Raw genomic sequence first — 9,679 nt, 5'->3', positions numbered from 1 at the left:
CCACCGAGATGCAGCCAAGCCTCAGGCAGCATGTCCTGCTGCCCTTCCCCAATACACATGACTGGGTGGTCACTCCCTTTCCACCAAACACTCCCTCTCACTCTGCCATGCGCAATGTCCAAAGGGTCCAAAGTGTTTTGAGTTTGTGCCTGAGCAGCCCGGATCCGGTCATTGACCCACTTCTTGCACTGGATCCATGTCTTGGGGGTGACCCCACGGCTGCTGACTTCACCTACTATCTCAAAGCAGCTTTGCTTGGTCAGGTGGACAGGTCTCCACCTCCCATCCCTGGGGAAGAGGATCTTCCACCTATCTGTTGTCACCTGGAGGCGAACCTGCAGGAAGGCATCGCTAAACTATTGGACCATGGTCACTGCAGGCTCGCATTCAGCTCCTTACCTATCAGGCAGCAGAGACAGCAGAACGGGTCCTGGGGCATCAGTGACAGCAGAACGGGTCCTGGGACAGCAGAATGGGTCCTGGGCAGCAGAGGCAGCAGAACAGGTCCTGGGGCAGCAGATGCAGCAGAACAGGTCCTGGGGCAGCGGAGGCAGCAGAACAGGTCCTGGGGCAGCAGATGCAGCAGAACAGGTCCTGGGGCAGCGGAGGCAGCAGAACAGGTCCTGGGGCAGCAGATGCAGCAGAACGGGTCCTGGGGCATCAGAGGCAGCAGAATGGGTCTTGGGGCAGCAGAACGGGTCCTGGGACAGCAGAACGGGACCTGGGGCAGCAGAGGCAGCAGAACGGGTTCTGGGACAGCAGAGGCTGCAGAACGGGACCAGGGGCAGCAGAGGCAGCAGAACGGGTTCTGGGACAGCAGAGGCAGCAGAACGGGTTCTGGGACAGAAGAGGGCTCTCAGGAAGACACTCCTTTAAACCAGGCAGCAGTGAATACAGCTCTGGCAGTCCTTTCAATATGGCGCCAGCACCTGCCGTTGTGTCAGATGTCGGTGCCATCGGTGCCTCGTTCCCTGCCTCTGGTCCTTGTTTACATGGGCCCCACGCCTCCCCTTCATTAATTGGTCAGCTGCTCCGTGATCGGGGCCGGCCGTCCACATTTCACTCGTGTGGTGACGGCACCCACTCACGGTGTCTCTGCCGAGAGCCGCACCGTTAGTTTAAAATTCAGCCCATGGGGTCAAGAGTGGAAAATCTCCCCTCTGATTCTCTCTACTTAAACTGATGGAGACACCAAATTAAAACTGATGATACCAGGGATTGTATCCTGGTTCTTCAATCTAGTGTTCTTCCAACTGAGCTATTCCATCCTCACTGTGAACTCATCTTCATTGGAGACAAATATAACTCCAGGCGGAATTTCCCCACCCGTTCATTCCTCACTTCAGGGGAATGGGACCCGACCAGATCGCGGAACTCAGATTATGTTAATGTTCTGCTCTTGATATCTTAATATTATCTTGCGTTTGAGCCACTTTTAATCAGGTTCACGGGCAAATTCTTCCATCATCCCTTCTCCCACATTCTCTCTCTCTCATTCATTCTTTATACCTCACAGTCCAGAAAGAGTTAGGAATCAGAGCTCAGTCCCAAACCCTCTGCACACAGACCTCTGTCTGTTACCCTGTTTGATCCAAGAGACCAGTCAATAAATTACACTCTTTATAAACACAGAAAGCTGCCTCAGAGTGTTGGACAGAGATAAATACACTGAAGTCTTTTGAAAAAAGTTCATCTTACGGGTTGTTACTGAGCCCACAGAGCAGGGCGGGCCCAGGCTCCAGCTCCAGCCCCAGCCTGTGCTGTGTTAGCTGATGCCACCTGGTGTGATACTGAGCCACACGGAGCAGGAAAGGGCCTGATTGTATTCATGGCCTGTGTTGAGTTAACTGATCCCACTCAGTGTGGTAGGAGCCACACAGAACAGAATGGGCCCAGGCTCCTTCCTCAGCCTGAGGGATGATAGTTCTTCTCACACATTGTTGTACAGAGCCCCACACAGAACAGGGAAATCTCAGGCTCCATCCCCGGCCTGTGGTATTTTACTTCATCGCACCTGGTATGGTACGGAGTCCCCAGAGCAGGAAAGATCCAGCTTCCATCTCCGGCCTGTGCTGAATTAGCTGATCTGACCTGGTTGGCACTGAACTGCAATCAGGGGAGGATGGGCCGAGGCTCCATGGCCTGTGGTGTGTTAGTTATTCTCATTTGGTGAGGTACTGAGCACTATATAGAGCAGGATGGGCCTGTGCTCAGTGAGCTGATCTCACCTTGTGTGGTCCTGAGACCCACACACAAAGCAGGACAGGCCTAGGCCTCATCCCCGGCCTGTGTTCAATTAGCTGATCTCATCCAAAAGATTTTGATCAGGTTCCACACAAGAGGCTTCTCTATAAGATTAAAGTCCCTGGTATCAGTGGTAATATATTGATCTGGATTGGGAACTGACTGGCAGGACGTAGGCAGAAAGTAGTTTCAGATGGATCTGGATCTGTATCTGTTTGGAGACCAGTTACCAATGGTGTCTCACAGGGATCGGTGTTGGGACTGTTGCTCTTTACTATTTTTATTAATGATCTGGATGTAGGTGTAGGGGACACCTTCTGTAAATTTACAGATGATTTGAAGATCTGTGCGAGTGTTCAGACTGTAGACGATACTCGACTGTTTCAGGCTGATCTTAATGTGTTGGGAGATTGGGTTCATGACTGGTAAATGATGTTTAATTTGGGTAAGTGCAGTGTTATTCATGTGGACAGGGCGAATGCTCAAGATTCATACACCCTTCAGGGAAAAACATTAAAGTAGGTGGAAAAAAGAAAATAATTTTGAGCAGAGATCTGGATGTTCTCGTGCACAGATCTCTAAAGGTACTGCAGCAATGCTGTGAAGTGATAGTTGGAGCAAATAGAGGGTTGGGCTGCATTCAGAGGACAATTGAGTATAAAATGAGGCATATTCTTTCATGGGATGTGAGCGACACTGGCAAGTCCAGAATTTGTTACCCTTCCCTAATTGTCCTTGACAAGGTGGTGGTGAGCTCCCTTCTCGAATTGCTGCACTCCATGTGGTGTAGGTACACCCACAGTGCTGTTAGGAAGGAAGATCCAGGATTTTGACCCAGCATCAGTGAATGAACAGCGATATTGTTGCAGATCAGATGGTGTGTGACTTGGGGGGAGCTTGCACATGGTGGTGTTTCCATGCATCTGCAGCCCTTGTCCTTCAAGGTGGTGGAGGTCTTCGGTTTGGAAGGTGCTGTCTGCGGAGCCTTGGTGAGTTGCAGCAGTGCATCTGGTAGATGGTACACACTACTGCCACTGTGCGTCAGTGGTGAAGGGAGTGAATGTTTAAGGTGGTGAATGGGGTGACAATCAAGGCGGCTGCTTTGTCCTGAACAGTGTCGAGTTTCTAGAGTATTGTTGGTGCTGCACTCATCCTGGCTTGTGCCTTGTAGATGGTTGACAAGTTTTGAAGAGTCAAAAATCACAAAATTATTACAGTGGAGAAGGAGGCCATTCGGCCCATTGTGTCTGCATAGAATCATAGAACATAGAAAGTTGACAGCACAGGCAGGCCAAAAAACGAGCCACCCAGCTGAATCCCATTGTCCAGCATTTGGACCGTAGCCCTGCAGATTCAGGTACTTGAGGTGCACATCCAAACTCCTTTTAAATGAGTTGAGGGTTTCTGCCTCAGCTACCCTTACAGGCAGTGAGTTCCAGACTCCCACAGCCCTCTGGGTGAAAAAACCTTTCCTCATCTCCCCTCTAATTGTTCAACACATCACTTTAAATCTATGCCCCCTAGTCACTGACCTCCCTACTAAGGTAAATAGACCCTTCCCATCCATTCTATCCAGACCCCTCACAATTTTGTACATTTCAATCAAATCTCCCCTCAGCCTCTTCCATTCCAAGGAGAACAACCCCAGTCTATCCAATCTTTCCTCATAGCTGCATTTTTCCAGTCCTGGCAACATCCTCGTAAATCTCCTCTGTAACCTCTCTAGTGCAATTACATCCTTTCTGGAATGAGGTGACCAGAACTGCACACAGAACTCAAGTTGTGGCCTAACTAATGATTGATACAGTTCCAGCATAACCTCCCTGCTCTTATATTCTATACATCGGCTAATAAAGGAAAGGATTCCATAAGCCTTCTCAACCAACCTATCAACCTGTCCTGCTACTTTCAGGGATTTGTGGACATTCACTTCAAGGTCCCTCACTTCCTCTACACCTCTCAGCATTCACCCATTAATTGTGCCTTCCTTTGCTGTGTTTGACCTCACCAAAGGCATCACCTCACACTTCTCCAAGTTGAATTCCATTTGCCACTTTTCTGCCCACCTGACCAGTCCATTTCTCCAGCTCTACTAATGAGCATTTCACCACGTGCCTTGAGCTGAGTTACTCATCACAGAATTCCCACTATCTGATTAACTCTTGTAGCCAGAGTATGTATATGAATGGTCCAGTTAAGCTTTTGTCAATGGTAACCCCCAGGATGTTGATGGTGGGGGGATTCAGCGATGGTAATGCTGTTGAACGTCAAAGGGAGATGGTTGCATTCTCTCTTGTTGGAGATGGTCATTGCCTGGTACTTATGTGGTGTGAATGTTACTTGCCACTTAGCAGGCCAAGCCTGAATGTTGTCCAGGTCTTGCTTCTTCTGGACACGGACTCCTTCAGTATCCGAGATGTCCCGATTTTGTCCTTTTATGATACCTTGGTCAGGACTCACTTGGAATATTGTATCCAGTCTTGGTCTCCTCACATGATGGGTGATATTGAGGCTTTGGAAAGGGTACAGAGGAGAGACATTCGACGAATTCCCAGTATAAGACATCTTGGTTATCAAGTTAGACTAAAAGAGTTGGGACCCTACACCTTAGAGAAACCTAGACTGAGGGGTGATCCGATTGAGGTTCATAAATCATGAAGGGTCCAATTGAGCATGGGAGAGGAGTCAGAACTTGACATTGTCAAAGGCCAGATGGCACCCGGATCACATTAAATATCATTTTCAATGGTAGGAAAAGTACCAGGATGGCCGAGTGGTTAAGGCGTTGGACTTAAGATCCAATAGACATGTGTCTGCGTGGGTTCAAACCCCACTCCTGGTATCTGTGCTAATAAAATGTTACTTATTCTGTCCCTGACTTTTGCCTTGCACCATCATCTCTTCTGTCATTTAATCACTCTTGCCTTCCAACTGATCACAGCTTCCTATTATTTTATCTGCCCCAGCACCGTTCCTTGGCTCTGCGCTTGCGTATAAACTGGTAAATCTTTAACTTAATCTCCTCTGTACCCTGACAATGATCTTCTCATCCTTCCTGGATTGTGGTTCCTCACAGGATCTGCTGCCTCTCCGACTCCCCTCCAGGGAACTGAAGGCCCTGAGCCTTGGTCTCGCTTTATACGCTAGCTGGTAGTTGATTCCTTGCAGGTCTGCCACCGCTCAGGAGAAGCTCAAGACCCAGATCAAGCAAAGTATCAAGATGAATGTTAACAAAGGCTCCCTGGTGCAGAGCAAGGGACAGGGAGCCTCCGGCTCCTTCAAAATCAGCAAGAAGGAAAACCCAGGGAAAAGTGGGAAAGAAGGTGAAGAAACCAGCAGACAAGAAATCTTCAGTGAACAAACCAGCAGACAAGAAATCTTTAGTGAAGAAACCAGCAGACAAGAAAGTGACAACAAAGAAAGTAACAGCCAAGAAAATGAGCAGCAAGGCGGCGGCAACGCCAAATAAGGCGGTGAAGAAAGCAGCGCTTCAGAAAATGTCTCCTGCGAAGAAGGTCAAAAAAGGCAAGAGTGCGGCGGGCGGAAAGGCGCTGAAGAAAGTGCAGACATGGAAGAGCAAGGTCAAGCCGAAAGCAGCGAAGGCTCAGAAAGCAGGGTCTGGAAAGAAGTGAAAGAGCGCGGGAAACTTGTAAACATCTGAACACAAAGGCTCTTCTCAGAGCCACCCACATCTCTCAGGAAAGAGCTGATCCCCTGATCAAATGATCCCTGTCCCGGCCCCGCCTGCAGATTCCACATGGAAATGATTTGGAGTAAATCCAGGATCCCTGGTGACTCGCTGACATCCCCTCCACCCAGCCCTTTCCCCACTCTCTTTGATAAAAGCGTAATATCCGGCCCTCACTCTGACTGGAGATGTGTTCGGTGCAGTCTCAGTTCACAAATTCAGGGGGAGAGTTTGTAAGACAGTAACACTGGCGGAGAAACCCCACCTCACAACTCAAACCCCAACACATGAGTTTCTCCAATTCAGCTGGAGTCGGGTGACAACAGGAGCTGGGATAGGCTGTGATCGGGAATGTTAGGAATGGATTTGTTCAGGGAGGAATGTACCTGGAATCTCCGAATATAATAGTTCCTTATTTCCCCAGATGACACATTCTGCAGTGAGAGTGAAAAGTCTCTTCACTGCTTCACATTTACTAATTGTTTGGTTCGAGATGAATAATGAGTCAGAGAGTAATGACAGGATCTGAAGCTTCTCTCACACCAGCCCTTGAATGACTCAGTGTGAAGTGTCCAATGTGTGAAGCTGCTGCCAGGGTTTGTCAATCTGAACAGTTTCAGCTCAGTTACTGGGGGCCTGGAATCCCCGCAGTTTGACTCTGTCTCTGATTGGTCACCCGCTTCTCAATCCAATTCTTAACCAATAGGAGAAACACATATAAGTAATTCAAAGTTCTCATTGGCTTAGATTTTCCAATTGGAAAAAGCCTGGCAATTCCAGAGCAGGAAGGAATTGGAGTGATGGAAAATTTCAATTTTCAGGCAACAATTTTAAAATCTCTCATTTTATGTTCTGTTTTACTGTATTTACCGTCACAAAATCCTGACGCGATTTTAGGAATCGTTTTCATTTGTCAATCTGTTAACTGTAAGCGGCGGGAGGAAGGTCCGGTTCAGCAATTTAAAACGGGACAAATATCAGCTTCCTCTCTGGAAAAGGAACAAATTAGCGACTAACCGCTTCTCACAGGCTTCTCGGGGACTGACAGAAACGAGCGGTTTCTGATCTTTTCTCCTGAAAGAGGCGGATAATGCTGCAGGGAGCAATGAACTGCCCTTCACTTTCTGGCTGCTAATACACCCCTGACTTTAAACAGTTCAAACAGCGACTGATGCTTCTGCCGGAAAATGAGCAGATTCACCAGAATGATCCCGGTCATCATGGCCAAAGACATCCAGCTGGCCCGCCGCATCCGCGGGGAACGCACCTAAAACCCAGCTTCAGTAACAAGTGTAACAAGGGCTCTTTTCAGAGCCACCAAATCAGCAAAGGAAAGAGCTGCCATCTCTGTTCATCATCAAACCCATTAGATTGGAGGGGCGGTCACATGGTTTCTGTTTTGTCACATCACTTTCCCGAAAGGCCTGTCGGACTGAGAGCTGATCTGGAATTTAGAAAGCAGCATTACCGGAGACTCATTGCTGCTCAGCACAATCTCAACCCCGCTCCTGGGATCCGTTAGCTGGCATTTGGGGAAATGAAATGGATCCCAGTTTTATGTGGAAGGCATTAATGGAGCCGGGTCCGTTCACATGAGGGTTATTTACAATCATTACCCAATGAGTTCACTAATATTTGAATCCATTGGAGATCAGTACACAGGATATGTAAGGCAGCTCGGTCACTCTGACTGAAACCGCCAGTTCCCCGGCGCTGCAGACCCTGACACTGCGGGGAGAGAATCCCCGACTCTATTCCGCCGCCGGGGGAAACAGACAGCTCTGTGTCCGGAGAATAGCGAGGGCTGGGGGGAAGGCACATCTGAAAGCGCTGCAATGGACTCAGCTCCTGTGTGTGAACAACTCTCACTGATTCCGTCCTCTGGGAACAGTGCGGTCTAAACAGATCAGGTTAGGAGAGAAACACACAGCCCGAGAATCGCCTCTTTCTTCCTGCATTTACTCTGTTCTGGGAGCAGATTCTCATTGAGAAGCGGTGCTCAGATCACCAGAGAGAAAAAAATACACAATTCAAACTGTCTAAATGAAAAACAGAGAATTAACCCGGACACTTCCATTATTAAATTAATTCATCAGCTCCGAACCAGTTCCCGTTAATGTACCGGGATAATCTCGGGATTTATCAAATCGAAGGCAGCGGGATTTATTAAATTGTTGATTCTGACACCCTGTAGTTCAGTTCTTCACTTAACTGGAGGGGGAGATGTGTGAGCAGAGAAACAGAGCGAAATCCAGAGAGGGAACTGAAAACACATCTGCACAGATGTGAAACAGGTCAATCCACTGTTACAATAACTCCATCACTGATTCCCTCCTGACAGTAACCAGTCCTTTCACAGAGACTGTGGGTGGCTCTGAAAAGAGCCTTTGGTTTATTAGATGACATTTTGGCCGATTTACTTTTTCTGGGAGCTCTGAGCGCTGGTTTTCTTGGGCAGCAGCACGGCCTGGATATTAGGCAGCACCCCGCCCTGAGTGATAGTCACCCCTCCCAGCAGCTTGTTGAGCTCCTCGTCGTTGCGGACGGCCAGTTGCAGGTGTCTGGGGATGATGCGGGTCTTCTTGTCCCGGGCCGCGTTACCAGCCAGCTCGAGGATTTCAGCGGTCAGATACTCGAGCACAGCAGGCAGATAGACCGGGGATCCGGCACCCACACGCTCAGCATAGTTGCCCTTTCTCAGGAGCCTGTGAACACGGCCCACTGGGAACTGCAGGCCAGCCCGGGAGGAGCGAGACTTGGCCTTGGCCCGAGCTTTCCCGCCGGTCTTTCCTCTTCCAGACATTTCCACAATCTCACAAATACTTTCACAATGAATGAATAATTTCCTTCGCATTGATAGCACACTGCAGGCAGTTAGGATGGCTGAGCGTTCTAAGGCGCTGCGCTCCAGTCGTAGTCTCCATTGGAGGCGTGGGTTCGAATCCTCCTTCTGACAAGTTGTGTTTTGACTGAACTGGAGGCGTTTGGGAGCAGCGGTGAAGAGCAAAGAGAAAGCAGGAAAGAACATGGACAAGCAAAATAACAATGGACCCAAAGATGTTGCATCAAAACATTAGAGTCAGAGGCAACTTAGCAAACAGCAGGGCACAGAAAAGATCAAAAATGGAACCTTTGTATCGGGGTGCCAATATCTTTAATGAATACTTTACTGTTTTCCCGAATGAGAGGGTGATGCAGATATTGTTATTAAGGAGGAGGAGTGTGAAGTATTGGACGTGATAACTTAAGGAGAGAGGAAGTATAAATGGGATGAGCATCCTTGAATGTGGATAAATCATCAGGACCAGATGAAATGTACGCCAGGCTGTTGAAAGAAGCCAGGGAAGAAATAGTGGAAGGTCTGACCATCATTTTCCAATCCCTCACTGGATACAGGTGTGGTGCCAGAGGATTGGAGGTCTTGTTACGTTGCAATGAAAGCAAAATACGAGGCAGATCAAGCATGGCTGATCCTTTATTTGCCACCAAGATCCAGAAGAAACTCGTCGATTGCTTCTGAGGCAAGAGGAAACACTGGGTCTCTGCCGCGGTCCTGAGACTCCCGATCGAGGAGGGCGGTCAGTCGCTGGTGTGCGTCCGCACCCAGGCTGCGACTCTCCGCCTTCGGACCCTGCAGAGATACCTGTACGTCGAGCGTCCTCCCAGATGGTGTGCGCTGGCGACGTATTTTTTCCGCCAGTGTCACTGCCTTCAAGACTACACGCAGCTCCCGGTGGAGTCCGTTAG

At 48.9% G+C, this 9,679-nt stretch overlaps 1 non-coding gene across 1 annotated transcript; it reads left to right on the top strand.

Moving 5' to 3' along the window:
* Positions 1-5,003: 5,003 nt before the first annotated feature.
* On the top strand, positions 5,004-5,086 carry trnal-uaa (transfer RNA leucine (anticodon UAA)). Its single transcript has one exon. It is a non-coding gene; the product is annotated as a tRNA-Leu (tRNA).
* The last annotated feature ends 4,593 nt before the right edge of the window (positions 5,087-9,679 follow it).

Source organism: Heterodontus francisci, unplaced genomic scaffold (assembly GCF_036365525.1).
Source record: "Heterodontus francisci isolate sHetFra1 unplaced genomic scaffold, sHetFra1.hap1 HAP1_SCAFFOLD_51_1, whole genome shotgun sequence".
Taxonomy (NCBI): Eukaryota; Metazoa; Chordata; class Chondrichthyes; order Heterodontiformes; family Heterodontidae; genus Heterodontus; species Heterodontus francisci.
Note: the sequence above shows the minus strand (reverse complement) of the source record. Positions and strands in the feature narration are given on the sequence as shown.